Raw genomic sequence first — 16751 nt, 5'->3', positions numbered from 1 at the left:
CAGAAACAGCGGTATGACAAACGAGTACGAGAACGTCAATTCAACCCAGGGGATGAGGTTCTTAGGCTGAGACCCATTAAGGGGAACAAATTACAACTTAAATGGGATGGACCATATAGAGTGATTCAGAAAATGAGTGACCTTAATTATATTATTGAGGACGATGGAAGTTTAGGCAGGAGGGTTGTTCATGTCAATGCCCTTAAGCCCTATTATAGAGAAACGAACCAGGTGCTGTTTGCCATGAAAGCTGCTGATAAAGAGGAACATGAGTTACCCTTCTGGGAAGGAAGGGGTCAGCAGAAGTTTAATCCACAAGATGTGCAGATCAGCCCTAGTCTATCCAGTGAACAGCAGAGTAGTCTTAGGACTCTGGTTACAAAATATCAAGAAGTGTTCTCAAGCAAGCCTGGTGTTGCCAAGGGAGTGCTACACAGGATTGACACAGGGAATGCTTCCCCTCAATCTGTAACACCATATAGAGTAACAGGTCCTTATGTAGAAAAAGTGCGCAAAGAACTGGATGAAATGCTGAAAGACCAAATTGTTGTACCCTCTTCTAGTGCTTGGTCAGCCCCGGTAGTCTTAGTGGACAAGCCGGACGGTTCCATCAGGTTCTGCGTGGACTACAGAAAGTTAAATGCAGTAACCAAACCTGATGCGTATCCTATGCCCAGGCTTGATGACCTAATTGAAACCATTGGGGGTTGCAGATTCATATCTTGTCTGGACCTAATGAAAGGGTTCTGGCAAGTAAGAATTGACCCAAAGGACCAAGAGAAAACAGCATTTTGTAGTCCATTTGGTCTGTTTGAATTCCGGGTTCTTAGTTTTGGCCTGCGAAATTCACCAGCTACATTTCAAAGGCTCATGGACAAAACTTTGCAAGGGCTCAGTGCATTTACTGTGGCTTATATCGATGACATTGGGGTATTTAGCAACACATGGCTAGATCACCTGTATCATTTAGAGATAGTTTTACAAAGGCTAAAAGACGCTGGGTTAACTGTTAAAGCCAGTAAGTATCAGCTAGGTAGCACTGAAATGAAATACTTGGGTCATAGAGTTGGGGGAGGTCTTATCAAACCCCTAGAGCCCAAGATAGATGCAATCCTTAAATGGCCCAGACCCAATACCAAAAAGAAAGTGAGATCCTTTTTAGGTCTGGTAGGGTACTATAGAAAGTTTATACCCTGCTTTAGTGAAATTGCTGCACCATTGACGGAGCTAACGAAGAAAAGGAGCAGTGACCGTGTTTCCTGGTCCCAGGGCTGCAATGACGTCATCTGCCTATCATGGTTATGCTGGAACCCATCTGCCTATAGCAGAGCAGGAGGTGGGACTCCAGGAGGTGGAGCTGTGTATATAAGGGGGGGGGAGTGAATGATGTGGGTCAGTTAGGAGTTAAGAGTTATGGAGAGTTAGAGTTAGAGTTGAGAGTTATGAAGAGTTAAGGTCTGAGTGATAGTGTGTATGAGGGGATGCTTGATTATTACTGATTGCCTTTTTATTTTAGTTGATAATTTGATTTACCATTCCTTCTGTTATTATCAATAAAATACAAGTTTTTATTTTTAAAATCATACATTTGTCTGAAGAGTCTTATGAAGGAGTGGTTGGTGGCAGCGTAAATAAAGTGTGAATGAGAGAGTGTCCTGACCATTGTGACGTGAAAGTGGGACGTCACAACATAAATTGGTGCCAGCGTGTGGGATACGAGTTGTCCAGTTGTCCAGTTGGCCAGTAAAGCCTTGGCTAAAGTGGCAAGAGCAAAAGGACTTCAGTTAGGGTCACCTGAAGTGGAAAGTGCGGGCATCTCTAGGATTTGACTCAAGGGGAGCAAATCTAGTGGAGAGGCACTTAAGCTTCAGAGTGGAGAACTGATTTATGAGCTCTGTAGTGGCTATTTTGTGAGGGAGAGTAGCCCCAAAGCAGAGACTGTGGCGAGTTGGTCAGAGTGTCCTGAGTTAGGTGAACTCTGAGAGGACAGACCAAGCCCAGCAAAGCTGAGGGATCTCCATTTTAAACAGCTCCAGTGAGTGGAGAGAGCTGTGGTGATTCTAAAGGCAGTAATATAAAATAAGTATCCTTAGTTGGCAAGAGGCCCAGAAAAGGGGAAAAGAAGACGACATAGAAGCTTAGTTACAGTTTCTAGTGTCAGATCAGCGGGAACACACTGCTAATATATATCAGACCTTAACACAGAATGGAAAAAAAAGTATTTTAAACAGAGGCTTGGAAATAGTCAGGAGCCTTTTGTGTAAGAAACATGCCTTTGACGCGCAGTAAAATGGCTGAAAGTGAACCTAAATCTCCAGAGATGTCTGAGGGAACTGGAGAGGTGATTGATGGAGAAGGGGACAGATTTACCTCAGAGCGGGAGGAAGAAATTAATGGGGAACAGTTATCAGAACTGAGGAAAATTCAATTAGCCCAGGAACATGAATATAGGATGAGCCAATTAGAAAAGGAGGATAGAATGAGACAAATGGAGATGGAAAGGGAGGCTGAGAGAGAGAGAATGGAAAGAGAAGAAAGATTGGAGAGAGAGAGGATGGCGTTTGAGTTAAGAAAATTGGAAATGATGAACCAGAACAATAATAACAATAGAGATTCTGAGGTGGGCCAATTATCAAAAGCAGATTTAAAGAAATTTCCGTCCTATAAACAAGGGATTCGGTTGAAGCGTTCCTTACAAGTTTTGAGAGAGCAGCCTCAGATTTTTCTCTCAGAGAAGCAGAGAAAATGGTAGTTTTAAGGTCTCTGATTAGTGGGAAAATGGCAGAAATATATGCTGATTTGCCAGTAGAACTCAGTAAAGATTACTCAGAGTTTAAAAAGTTGGTTTTTCTTAGATTTGGCATTAATTCAGAACACCTCAGACAGAAATTCAGAAAGCTCACCAAGAAATCAGATGAAACTTTCACACAGCTGGGTTATAACTTAGAGAGATGTTTGGACAGGTGGTTGGAACAGGAGAATGTACAGACTTTTCAACAGTTAAAAAATATTGTAGGTTTGGAGCAGTTCTATTCCTTACTCCGTGGTGAACTTAAATATTTGGTTCAGGAAAGGAAACCTACTGACATTAGACAGGCTGCGCAGATTGCTGATATTATTTCACAAATAAGGGGGCCTGTAAGTTATGAGGAAAAAGGTATGAGGAAAACATGGGACCCAAAGTACTCCAAAGAGCCAGGTCAGGGTCAGGCTAAAATGGGCAGCCATTTTGTGGGTAAAACTTCTGGGCAGAGCCAGTCCAGGAACCAGATTTTGGAGGGAAAAGAAAAATCAGAAAAGTTCACTAACAGAGGCTCACGGGGAGATAAAATTTGCTTTGCTTGTCAAGGCAGGGGACACATTGCTTCCCAGTGTTTTAACACAACTCAAAAGAAAGAAATTTCTCCTCAGAAAGTGAATTTGAAAGAGGCAAAGTCTGTGTATTGTATACAGAACAGCCAAATGAGTCCCTCTAGAGATAGCCCTGTTGCCATGGGAACGCAGCCAGAAGCAGCAGCTAGCTCTTCAGAAATGGATACTTCTAGTGGCCATAGTGCAGAATATGAGGATCTGCCAATAGCTGAAATAAGACATTGTTTGTACATTCAGATAAATTCTCAGCTACTGGAATCAGCTGGGGACAGAATAAAAATTTTAGGACAGAATTACACTGCTTTACGAGACACTTGCTCTCAAGTTTTGATCTGCCACTCTGATATTGTACCTCAGCGATGTATAATTCCTGATCAGAACATGACGTCACAGTATTCATGAGGGATCTGGTTTAGATTGGACCTGACTGGCCCAGTGGTTTTTCCTACTTTCATCAGTTTAAGCTTGAATTTTGCTATAAGAAGCTGATGATCAGAGCCACAGTCAGCCCCAGGTCTTGTTTTTGCTGACTGTATAGAGCTTCTCCATTTTTGGCTGCAGAGAATATAATCAATCTGTTTTCGGTATTGCCCATCTGGTGATGTCCATGTGTAGAGTCACCTCTTGTGTTGTTAGAAAAGAGTGTTTGTGATGACCAGCTTGTTCTCTTGACAAAACTCTATTAGCCTTTGCCCTGCTTCATTTTGAACTCCAAGGCCAAACGTATGTATTTTTCCTTTTATCTCTTGACTCCCTACTTTAGCATCCCAGCCCCCTGTGTCAGTTGTCTTTGGTGTCAGTTCTAGAAGGTGTTGTAAGTCTTCATAGAATTGGTCAATTTCAGGCTCATCAGCATTGGTGGTTGGTGCATATACTTGGATGACTGTGATGTTGAGAGGTCTGCCTTGGATTTGTATTGAAATCATTCTATCATTTTTTAGATTGTATCCCAGTACAGCTTTCCCCACTCTTTTGCTGACTATGAGGGCTCCTCCATTTCTTCTACGGGATTCTTCCCTACAATAGTAGATATGATAATCATCTGAATTGAATTCACCCATTCCTGTCCATTGTAATTCACTGACGCCCAGGATGTCAATGTTTATTCTTGCCATCTCCTGTTTGACCACATCCAGCTTACCAAGGTTCATAGATCTTACATTCCAGGTTCCTATGCAGTATTTTTCTTTGCAGAACTGCTAGGCACGTCCGCAGCTGAGCATCCTTTCGGCTTTGGCCCAACCATTTCATTAGCTCTGTACTTGTTCTCCACTCTTCCTCAGTAGCATGTTGGATGCCTTCCGACCTGAGGGGCTCATCTTCCAGCATCATATCTTTTATGTTTTGTTTCTGTCCATTGAGTTTCTTGGCAAAGATACTGGAGTGGCTTGCCAGTTCCTGCTCCAGGTGGATCACGTTTAGTCCAAACTCTCCACTATGACCTGTTTGTCTTGGGTGTCCCTGCACGGCATAGCCCATAGCTTCTCTGAATTACTCAAGCCCCTTTGCCACGACAAGGCAGCAATCCGTGAAGACGATAGTCAATCTGTATCCTACAAAAAGAAGAGGAGCATTTGTAGGGGATTTGTTGCTGCATGGGATTGAAACTGAAGTATGCTGGGAAGATCCATGGATCCTCCAGGAATACTATCTCCCTGGAAGATGGATCAGGGATGTGATAGAAGGATTGCCATTGTTCATGAAACCCACAGATGCCTATCCATTTCCTCATCCATGTGGGAGACAACTAAGAGGAACTATGAAGAAGTCACTTCAGACTTTGATATGCTTGAGGAAGGAAACTCAAAGACTTTGGGCCCAGATAGTCTCCTTGCCCATCCTACCAGTACTCAGAAGAGAAATAGAAAGGGAAAGGAAAATATTCTGGGCAAACATGAGGAATTGGGATTTTGGGACCACAGGTTACATCTCCAGGAATATGGACTGTGGCACGTGATGGGCTGTACCTCATGAGTAATGGATAGAATATGTTTGGCCACAGGACGAAGAACATCAGGAGGGCTTTAAACTGAATTGGGAGTGTAGGGAGACACAAAGTCATAGGTAAAAGCAGATGAAGGCTTGTGCACATTTAGAGGAACAGACTGAAAAACTCTAAAGGGACCCAACAATAATCTTCTTTAAAATATATAAATGAAAGCAGTCCACAAATCCCACTTTCTCCAGTGCTTATATATGAATGCTAGGAGTATGGGAAATAAACAAGAAAAACTCGAAATCTTAGTTGAGGCGGATAAATGTGACTTGATAGGGATACAGTAATTGAAATTTGGTGGGATAACTCCAATGACTGGAAAACAGCAACTGAAGGACATAATGTTCAAAAAGAACAGAAAGAATAGAAAGGGAGGTGAAGTAGTATATGTAAAAACACACATTCCTGTACAAAAGTACAGGAGAATGAGCTTGGTTGTCCCATTGAGAGCACCTGGACAATATTGTTAGGAGTGAAATATGAAAGGAACATGATAGTTGGGAGTATACTATCAACTGTCCAGTCAAAGAGAAGATGTGGATGAAACCTTTGAAAAACAAATCTCTAGAATTACAAAGAGATATGATATAGTAGTAATGCCTTTCCATCTTCGTGAAGAACCTCCTTCTCTAGCTGACCATCAGTAACAGCAGAACGTGATTTTAGTAGCTGCTGCTTTTGAACCTGAAATGTCAGTTGACCAAGGTGGTGATTAATAAATTCCTGTATTAGGGAAGAGGCCAGGGGAACAGTCGACAGTTGACATTATTTCCTGCTCTATGAATGTTGTTGTGGGAAAAAATTATGGTAATTCAGGAAGGTTGGGATACAAATTTGATGGCTACATGCACATAGATTCTGCAATGTAGGGGTCTCTGACAATCAGATGTCCTAATTCAGGTGAATGACTTACCTCCCAAAGGATTAACTAATGCCCCAGTAGGCATCCTTTTGCAAAGACCCTCACCAGACCTACCTGAGACTAGTAAAGCTTGACATCCTTTCTCCTGCTGTGGGAATGTGTGATTATATTTTAAGGAAATGTCAGATCATTACTGGAGTTTCAAATCACAGACTCATAAGCAATATATCAGATTTTAAAAATAGGATTTTTGAAAGAGATATGATATATGATTTCTTTTTTAAAAATAGGATTTTAAAAATAGGATTTTTAAAAAGGCTTCAATGTGCTTATACCTGATCTTTGCACTACAGCTAGAATTCTATTACTTCAAGTTATATGTATTGCATACAGTATTTGCCGGTGTACAAGATGACTTTTTGGGCCCAAAAACATGCCTCCAAGTGGGGGGGGGTTGTCTTGTACGCCGGGTGCACTGTGCTGGCCGGGGAGGAAGGCAGGCAGGCAGGCAGTCGGTCTGGATGGAGGGAGGGAAGCACAGCCTGCCATGCCTGAGCGGCCAGAGCCTGCCGCCAGGTTGCCTGCCGCCCCGTGCCGCTGAGCCAGCCGCACGCTTGCTCGCCCGCCACCCGCCCATTTCACCTCTTCCTCCTCCTCCTCCTGTTGAGGGGGGTAGTCTTATACGGCCGGTCGCCTTGTGCGCCAGCAAATACGGTAGCTAAGATGAATGAAAACACATACAGTTGTTTGAATTCATGCACACATGTTAATGATATGTACTTAAATAAGTCAGGGGTGAACAACTTTCAGCCCAGAGGCAATATGATTCTCACATAGGTATGAAGCGTGCATTGAGGGACTTTGTTGTCCTTTTGTTGCTAGTAAATTCCCTGACTGATTTTATGCCAACTTCATGCAGATTGCTTTGCCCTGCTTTTAATGGCACTGAAGAAAGAATGATGAATATCTTTGTTGGGGGAGAAGTTGGAGAGAAGGCTCTTTATTTTTTCCCAGTGACAGAAGACGATGGCTGCTGTGTGCATAACCCTTGACCTTGGTGTTGGATTGCATGATACCTGATAGACATGGGATTTTGATTTTCCCCCATTAGAGCTACCACAATTCACCAGGAATTTCTCAGCCAAAATTGTTCTTTACTGCAGCCATTGTTGAGAGAGGGTGGGACTTGCTATATTCCATGGGAACTACAGTACAAGGGGCTGTGGGATGTGCACTGTCTTTGGAAAAATGCACAAAACCAGACTTTGTTGGTATGTTTGTTGTATTTGCAAGAGACTGTGGGATGGAGCAAGCAGCTGGTTATTTATCTTCAAAGCAGAGCTGTACTTGAACAGATTATTCTTCTCCTATGTGGCATTTGTGGACTTAAAAGGTGGTCTGTGTCTATTTGAAATGAACAGAAGGAATGTAGAAACTAAAGGTATCTGTTCACTGAGTTCCTGATGCCAAAGAAGATGATGTTTGGAAGCTGAGTCATTCCAGTGAAGCTCAAGAGCTCCCTTGGGTCGACTGGTCAAAGAGATGCTAGAGAAGGCTCTTTTTTTCTGTGGTGAAAGTGAACCTCTTTGAATTAACCCGGTGGACAGTTTTATTTTTCTGAACTCATTGGCTAGAACAAATAGAAAGCTGGAATGCTTAAAACCAAACCAAACCCAGGAGAATAGGGATCAGCAGCTGTGGTTTTCCACATGTTGTGGAGGCACCACTTGTAGATCCTGGAGGGCTTGAGCAGGCAGAGAGCTGAACTTTAGACAGGAGCTTTTGGGTACTGAAAGCCCCCAGGTTGCAATGTTTACATTACAAGAACAAATGATAGATTTTTGTCCACTTTGAGAAATACATATGGAGGAAGCCTGGTAAGGATAGAGAAGAAATTTGTTGGATTTGCTGCAATCAGTTACACAGAGGAGGAAGAGAACTGCGCGCATGGAGGCAAGAATGTGCATGTGTGCCCAGCTTGGAGGGAATCTTAGTGAGGAGGGAGAAGCAAGCAGTAAAAATGAAGCTGAAAATTTTTAACAGAATACTATGAGTCTTTGGATATTTTTGTGTATAGCTTGAGGTTTATCATATAATTTTTTGCCTGGAGAAGAAAACATGGCAGCAGGCTGTAAAAGAGACTTCTTTTGGAAGTACACTTCGTAGTGTACTATTTTAAGCAGTACAGTGGAACCTCTACTTATAAACGTCCCTACCTACGACAGTTCAACTTACAAACAGCTCCATTCACAAAATGTTACTTCTACTTGCTAATGGAGCTTCAAGATATGAATGAAAAAAAGGCAGGGGAAAGGGTGGGAATTTAAATTTGTTAACCATTTGTGGTGAAGAGGCTTTCGCCCCAACAGTTAGGAAAAGGGAAGCTCAGTCTCCTGGGGTCCCCTGCTTCCGTGATCGCTGCCTTCGGAGGCCTCCCGGGGTCCCCCCCCACCATGATCGCTGCCATCGGAGACCTTCCAGGGGTCCCCCACCACTACAATCACCACCTTCGGAGGCCTCCCAGGACTTCCCCATCCCGATGCAGGCTTTCCCAGGGTAGACCGGGCCTACCAGGGGAAGCCCTGGGAGACCTCCAATGGTGGTGATCGTGGCGGCGGGGGACCCCCAGGAGGCCTCCAAAGGTGGTGATCACAATGGTGGGGAACCCCTGGGAGGTCTCCGATGGTGGCAATTGTGGCAGTGGGGGACCCCGTAAGACTTCGAAGGCTTTAGACGGGTAAGGTGCTCCTTTTTTGAAAAAGTTGTTCTGGGTGGGGTTTGGAGGTTATGTTTGGGCTGGGGGGGGTTATGTTTCTGTGCTGTTTTGTTTTTTGGCAATTTTTTTGCAGTCCCAGCGTGGGACTTGCTCCAATGTTTGTTAATGGATTAGTTTAGTGATTTTTTTTTTTGCAGTCCCAGCGTGGGACTTGCTGTGTTTATTTTCTTTTTCATTTTGGTATTTTTTTCTTTGGCTGGAACGGATTAATCAGTTTTCAGTTCATTCCTATGGGAAATGGAGCTTCTACTTATGAACGTTTCAACTAACGAACATCTTCTGGGATGGATTAAGTTTGTAAGTAGAGGTTCCACTGTATATCAAGAATTGGCCTATTCTAGAGATGGGGTTTCATCGTGGTGAGACTGGGTTTCTGAGTTCATGGACCGAGGAGGAAGCCATATTGGGCAAGGAGCTGGGAACACCCCTTGCAGAGTGTGAAGGAGTACAGAAGGTTTTTGGAAAATATCCTGACCAGGACTCTAAGTAAGTCAAGATGTTTATTCTATATAAGGAAAACCTTTATGGACCTAAAACAATGACACAGAAGAAAGCTGGGCTTAATGAGACAGTGAAAGTGGATTAGATTCTGCAATTTTTCGAGCTGTAGTAGAAGCGAGCCTCCCCCCATCCCCCAGTCTTGATCGAGAAAAGGAGAAGAAGGAGAAGGAGAAAGAGGGAGGTTGGGAGAAAGTTATTTGGTGAATGATTCATTTTAATCAAAGGCAAAAACTCACTCCCGCAAAATAGTTGAATAAATAAATTCATAAATTGTCTAGTTACAATGCTGATGGAGGAAACCTGAACCAGAAAATAGAACTTTGGAACTTAAGAAGAATTTGTTTCCTTTGGCGACCCTCCCTCCTGTAGCCTGGAACAGCTTTGATTGGAGGAACTACCCTCTAATTACTGAGGATGGAGAGAGAAATTGAATTGCAAATGTTACTTGCCTTAAGACATTCTCTGTTATTTTAAACACTCATTGTTTTGACTGGCGGCTGCGAGAGCATTTTAATGAGAGAGAAGTGCTAATCTATGGATTTGTTTGAATGAAAAGTGACACCTGCTGGGAAAAGACCCAAGCAGCATCTTTAAAAAATCTGGAAGATGGCAGTGAAGGGAGGGGAAAAAACACTTCAAGAGATTTGCGTGCACAAGAACAAAGTCTGAAATTATTGGGGCAAGAGACGTTTAAGGATTGGCAACAGAATATTCAGAATATGTTATCCACAGGATTACAGTAGATACAAGGAGGAATGGCTCAACTATCTAACCAAATCAAAAATTTAGGGTTGCAAATGACTGATATTAAACACCAAATTAAAGAAAATAAAAGAGAAATAGCAAATACAGAAAAAACCCTTTTAAAAATAGAAAAATTGAGATTATGAATATAGAGCTGGAAGTGATAAAACATGAAAGAAAACAGTATGAAAGTATCATTTAAATCAATTAATTTGTAGAAATTATTAAAAAAACTATTTAAATGGACAAAAGAAGGAATTGTAATGTGGGTCAGTTTGAATTTGTCAGTTAGTGTTTTGACTGATAAATTCAATTTGTCAGTCTTAGAGAGAATAGCCTTAGTTAAAACTTATATATTACCAAATTTTTTATTTTTATTCTAAAACATATCTCTAAAACAGTTTATACAGTGGTGCCTCACAAGACGAATTTAATTCATTCGCTGTTAATGTTGTCTTGCGAAAAATTCATCTTGCGTAACGGGTTTTCCCATAGGAATGCATTGAAATCTAATTAATGCGTTCCTATTGGCAAAAAAAGTCAGAACAAAGTCAAATTTGGTTTACAAAGTGTTTATTAAGTGCTCTTTAAAACCATACATATTGTGCAGATGATTTAAAAAATATCAATCAAAAAACTTTAACTTTTTAAACATCATAGAAAAACATTTTAAAATCAGCAAACATGAGGCAGGAACAAAAAACGTAAAACATTTGTCTTGTGAAGCACGGCCAAAGGAACATTTGTCTTGTGAGTCATCAATTTTTTGTCTTGCGAATTTTTTGTCCTGTGAGGCATTTGTCTTGCAAGGCACCACTGTATATATATAAAGTATGGCAAGGAAATTTAGAAAGGTTTATTGCAGGAAAGGAAAAGAAGATAAGGTTATTAAATGGTGTTAAATATGGACAAGGGGCAAAAGGAGGATTAGGGATTCCTCATTTGTAAAAATATGAAGCTTTACAAATAAATCAAATTACTAAATTTATACACACAGAAGAAATTCAAGAAATCCCTGGCTGGGTTGCCATATTGATTTCCCCTCCTTCTTAAATAAATAAGGGATGCTATTTAAGTCTTCTGACAGTAGCTGTTTTCTTTTTATTTAAGGAGTTCTGTTTAAGTCTTCTGTCAATAAATGTCACTGTAACCTTACTTTCTTCTTTGTGGCCTCCGTGAATGCACACAAATGGGTTGTTCTGCGCCTGCGCTGAATGTCTCGGAAGATTTTAGAGCTTAAATGTACAAAGTTAGTGGGATGTTCCCCTGTGGAGCATATGCTCCGCCCACCTAAGATTCCCTTAAGTTCCTTTTTTCCGCCGTGCTGATTGGATCTCTAGAAGAATAGAGCGTGTTTCTGAGCGATTTTGAGTCACTACATTAGTATTTCCTCTTCTAATCAACACCTAAATTGATACCTTCCTGTTTTCAATCAACTGATCAACGTTCCCCTGTCAGTTCCGTTTCTTTGCCTTTCCAACTTTTGGCTTCCCGCCCCTCCCCCATCTCTTCAACCGTCTCTCCCTCTGGTTTCCAGCTCGTTATGGCCTCAACAGCTCCTTTTAAAAGGTCCGTCAGTTGTTCAAATAAAATCCTATTATCTGATGGCCATGATTGCTGTTTATTCTGCTTGGACGAGCAACACCCAACCCATTCTTGTGCGGCATGTAAAAAATTAACCAAGCCAGCACTTAAGCAAAGGCTCCAAAGGTTCCAATCTCACCTTTGGGAGACAGCCATAAAGAAAAAAGGCTCATGCTCCGGTGTCAGTTGGTAGCCTATTTCCCCACACTGGTCTCTCAATGGCTGATGCACCATCCAGCCAGGCCTCGGACCATTTTAGCCCTGCATCAGGGCAGGCGATTGAAATCCAACTTTCAGGATTGAGCTGTCCTCAACACTCTCCCCGAAACCATCAGGAGAAACAGAAGCACACTAGCCTCTCAATGGCTGATACACCTTCCAGCCAGGCCTTGGCCCATTCTAGCCCTGCATCAGGGCAGGTGATTGAAATTCAACTTTCAGGATCAGACTCTCCTCAACACTCTCCCCAAAACATCGGGAGAAACGGAAGCATATTTCTCCTCCTTGATATATGCCTCCGTACAGAGAGTACTACCAGTATACTAATTTTCCATGGTACCATCATTTTGACGTGGAGGAAGTTGTCCCGTATTGCGATCCATATAATAATAATAATAATAATAATAATAATAATAATAATAATAATAATAATAATAATAATAATAATAATAATAATAATAATAATAATAATAATAATTTATTGTCATTGTAAGTATATACACAGTATACCCATACAACGAAATTCACAGACACCCAGAGACCAGACACATGCACATACATAAAATTCCCCAAACACTCCCCACCCACTAAAAGTCCCCCACTAAAAATACAAACATCTACACCTCAGGCCAAGTAACACAGTCCAACTAATTATTCACTACTGGTGGTCTTTAAGCTCATTATTAATTGCAATTATAGCTCTGGGATAAAAACTATTCAGAAAACGTGTGGTCCGAGTCTTAATTGTTCTATATCTTCTACCAGACGGTAACAGTTCAAAAAAGTTATAAGTAGGATGGGAAGAGTCTGTCAGGATGCTGTGTGACTTCCTCAGACAGCGGGATGTGAAGATGTCATCCAGGGTTGGTAGCTGGAGCCCGATATATTCTGGGCAATTTTAATGGTTCTCTGTAGAGCTTTTTTGTCCGCTACAGAGCTACTCCCAAACCATGCCAGAATGCCATAGGTTAGGACACTCTCAATGGTGCTACGATAGTATGACAGAAGTAAATGCTGAGATAAATTTAACTTGCCGAGCATTCTCAGGAAATACAGCCTCTTCTGTGCCTTCTTCATTAGCATGTTGGCATTTATAGTCCATGAGAGGTCCTCTGAGATGTAAGTACCCAGAAATCTAAAACTACCAACTCTCTCCACTTCCTCACCGTTTATGTACAGTGGTAAATGTACATTTCTCTTCCTCCTAAAATCAATTATGAGTTCTTTAGTGTTTTTGATGTTAAATGTGAGATATTTTCTTTACACCAAAGTATCAACCGTTGTACTTCCTTTCTATAAGCAAACTCATTGTTCTTATTTATGAGCCCCACCACTGTCGTATCATTCGCAAATTTAATAATTGTATTGGTGTTATACAGTGGGGTGCAATCATGTGTGTACAGGGAATAGAGGAAGGGACTTAGCACACAGCCCTGGGGAGCTCCTGTACTTAGTACCAGGGTAGAAGAATGGTGAGATCCCATCCTTACTGACTGTGGCCTATCTGTCAGAAAATCCTTTATCCACATGCAGATCTCCTGAGGTAATCCCAGGTTGATCATTTTAAAAAACAACCTATTTGGTAGAATGGTATTAAAAGCAGAGCTATAATCCACAAACAACAGCCTCGCATAAGTTCCCTGTTGTTCTGAGTGGCTCAATACAGTATGGAGTATAATGGACACAGCATCATCAGTAGACTTATTTCTCCTGTATGCAGATTGCCATGGGTCCAAAGAAGGTGGAAGACTAGCCTTAATGTAATCCAGCACCAATCTCTCAAAACATTTCATAATAACAGATGTTAAAGCTACTGGTCTATAATCATTGAGAGATACCACAGCTGACTGCTTGGGGACTGGCACTATAATAGATGTCTTGAGGCAAGTGGGGACAGAACACTGCAACAAGGATAGATTGAAAATATCCGTAAAAACTCCAGCTAATTCTGCAGCACAGCCCCTAACAACTCGTCCCATGATTCCATCTGGTCCAGCTGCCTTTCGAACGTTAATATTCTGGAAAGCGCATCTCACATCTGAAATCTGCAGTACTGGTGGTTGTCTGTCGATGCTAGATTCTAGTGATGTATTATAGACAGTAGGTGCTGGAATAATGGTTGTTCCTGTTTCCACCTCAAAATGGCTGAAAAATTGATTTAACTGCTCAGCAAAAAAATCACTGCTGCTACACAGACTGTTTTTGTTACTCTGCCCCGTGATTTGTCGTAGGGCATGCCATACTCGACGAGTGTCAGAACTGTCAAGATGTTGCTCAATTCTCTGGGTGTACATAGCTTTGGCATCCCTAATGCCCCTTTTCAGTTTAGCTCTGGCCTCTCTATACTGTAGCTCATCACCAGAATGAAAAGCAGCATTTCTGGCTTTTAATAAAAGGCGCACTTCACTATTTAGCCAAGGCTTGTTATTAGAAAACACTCGTACTTGTCTGGTGGTAGTAACAACATCGATGCAGCTTTTGATATAAAGCAGTACTGTCAAGGCATAAGTATCAACATTGTCCTCCTCAAACAGTGCCCAATCAGTGCTCCTAAAGCAATCTTGAAGTTGCTCAGATGCATCCACTGGCCACACTTGGATGTGGAAACATACCAAGGACATTCATATTATCAAGAACTGAAGCGTGTGCGATATGCACTATCTTACCATCCAACCTCCCTACACCTACCTCAGATCCTATCGATAATCATCCCCCATCACCTTCAGAGGATTTCACTTCTTATTCACAGGTGATATCCAGAATGGCTAAATCCTTACAAACTACATGTCGAAGAACCACCATCACCTGAGGCAGATCTAATCTTCGATGACATTAATCAAGAAAGGACACCTCCACTTAGTCTTACTTCTATCCCATCAATGCTCAAACTAATCAAGGAAAAATGGGACAAGCCACCATCTACAGTACAAATCTCAAGAATAACTGAAAACCTGTACAAGACACATGGAACAGACACCGAGTTTTGGGCCAAACATCTTACTCCCAATTCTATAATTGTTGAGTCCAACCAGTCCAGAGCCAGAAATGTCTTCAGTGGCCCCTACTATAAGGAGGGTTGGAAAATTGACATCATCTGTAGAAGAATTTATAGGCTCCAATCCTTTTCACTTAGAGTCACCAACTATCAAGCGGCGATGGGCGCTTATCAGTGCCAGCTTTGGAACAAAATTTTCCCGATACTGGAATCCGCACCTGAATTAATCAAAACTGAACTGATTAATGCCCCTACCAAGGCCAGCTTGCTGGCAAAACTACAAAGGATTGCGGCTAGACACGCGGCCGACATGGCATCAAAGACCCTAGCATCCTTGATAGCATTGTGCTGACACACCTGGCTTAGATCCACCGGACTGTCTGATGTTGCCAAGGATAGAAGACCTTCCCTTCGATGGCACAGGTCTCAATTAGAAAACAAACGAGACTATGGAAAACCTTTATAAAATACGGAAAACGGCAAGATCATATACCATGTGGACATTGATGTCCAACCTCTGTGTCGGATGACCATTCCTGCTGTTTCATTCAACGGTGAAGGTCATTTATTTATTTATTTATTTACAATATTTTTTAGCCGCACCATTGCCAGTGGCTTCATCACTGACTGCAGCCCGTCTGGCTGGGGAGCACATTGTCTTCATCACAAAATTCATGGCCTATGGGCAAGACAAGAACAATCACTTCACATCAACCATCTTGAGCTCTTAGCGATCATCAGAGCTTTCCATGCCTTTCTTCCAGTCATCAAGGGTCGAGTGGTGCAACTGGCAACGGACAATACAACTGCCCTGTATTATGTAAACAAATAGGGAGGAACACATTCTTTATTCCTCATGTACCTAGCCATCAACCTGTGAGAGTGGTATTACCAACATCACACCTTCCCTATTGCAGTACATATTTCCACGGACGACAATTACATATCAGATCATCTCAGCCGTATGACATCGAGGACTCACAAGTGGTCCCTCAAGGATACCATTTTTGATCAACCCTGTTGCCGTCAGAGAGTACTTACCATTATTGTCTTCGCTTTGAGTGTGAATGCCAAATGCCGCGTATATTGCTCTCAAGCCAGAGCATACGAGGACTCTATCGAGGACGCGTTCATGACGGATCCGAACAGGGAATTCCTTTATCTGTTCCCACCAATACCACTCATACAATGGACAATTATCCGCCTCCGACACTTTCAGTTGAATGCCATCCTCTTCGCTCACTGGTGGCTGAGCCAACCATGGATCACTCACCTCAGGTCGATGTCGACGGACTTGTTTAGACTCTCTCTGGTTCCCAACCTCCTAACTCAGAACGATGGGATGGTCTACCATTCAGACCTTCCATCGTTGACAGCTTGGAGGATACTCCTGCCTTGAAGCGCATCTTGGATCGAGCAAGAATACCATCAACTGAGCTTCTATATGCAAAAAGTGGGAAGCCTTCCTTAATTATACAGAAATAAAGAACTTACCTGCAATACTTGTTTCCTTGAAGACACTACTTACCTTCTTACTCCATATCTTCGAATTTGGACTCTCTCATTCCACTTTAAAAATCCATGTATCATCCATCATTGCCCAACAACCAGATAACTCCACGTCAGCAAAAGTTTTATCTCACCCTATGGTTAAAAAATTCCTCAAAGGACTCAATAACATCCATCCACCACATCCATGTAT

At 42.0% G+C, this 16751-nt stretch overlaps 1 protein-coding gene across 10 annotated transcripts in view; it reads left to right on the top strand.

The window, feature by feature from the left end:
* AGAP1 (ArfGAP with GTPase domain, ankyrin repeat and PH domain 1) overlaps positions 1 to 16751 on the top strand; it is a 528918-nt gene that overhangs the window by 64187 nt on the left and 447980 nt on the right. The window lies entirely within an intron of this gene.

This window comes from Pogona vitticeps, chromosome 1, assembly GCF_051106095.1.
Source record: "Pogona vitticeps strain Pit_001003342236 chromosome 1, PviZW2.1, whole genome shotgun sequence".
Lineage (NCBI taxonomy): Eukaryota > Metazoa > Chordata > Lepidosauria > Squamata > Agamidae > Pogona > Pogona vitticeps.
The sequence above is the reverse complement of the archived record's forward strand: the minus strand, read 5'-3'. Positions and strand labels throughout refer to the sequence as shown.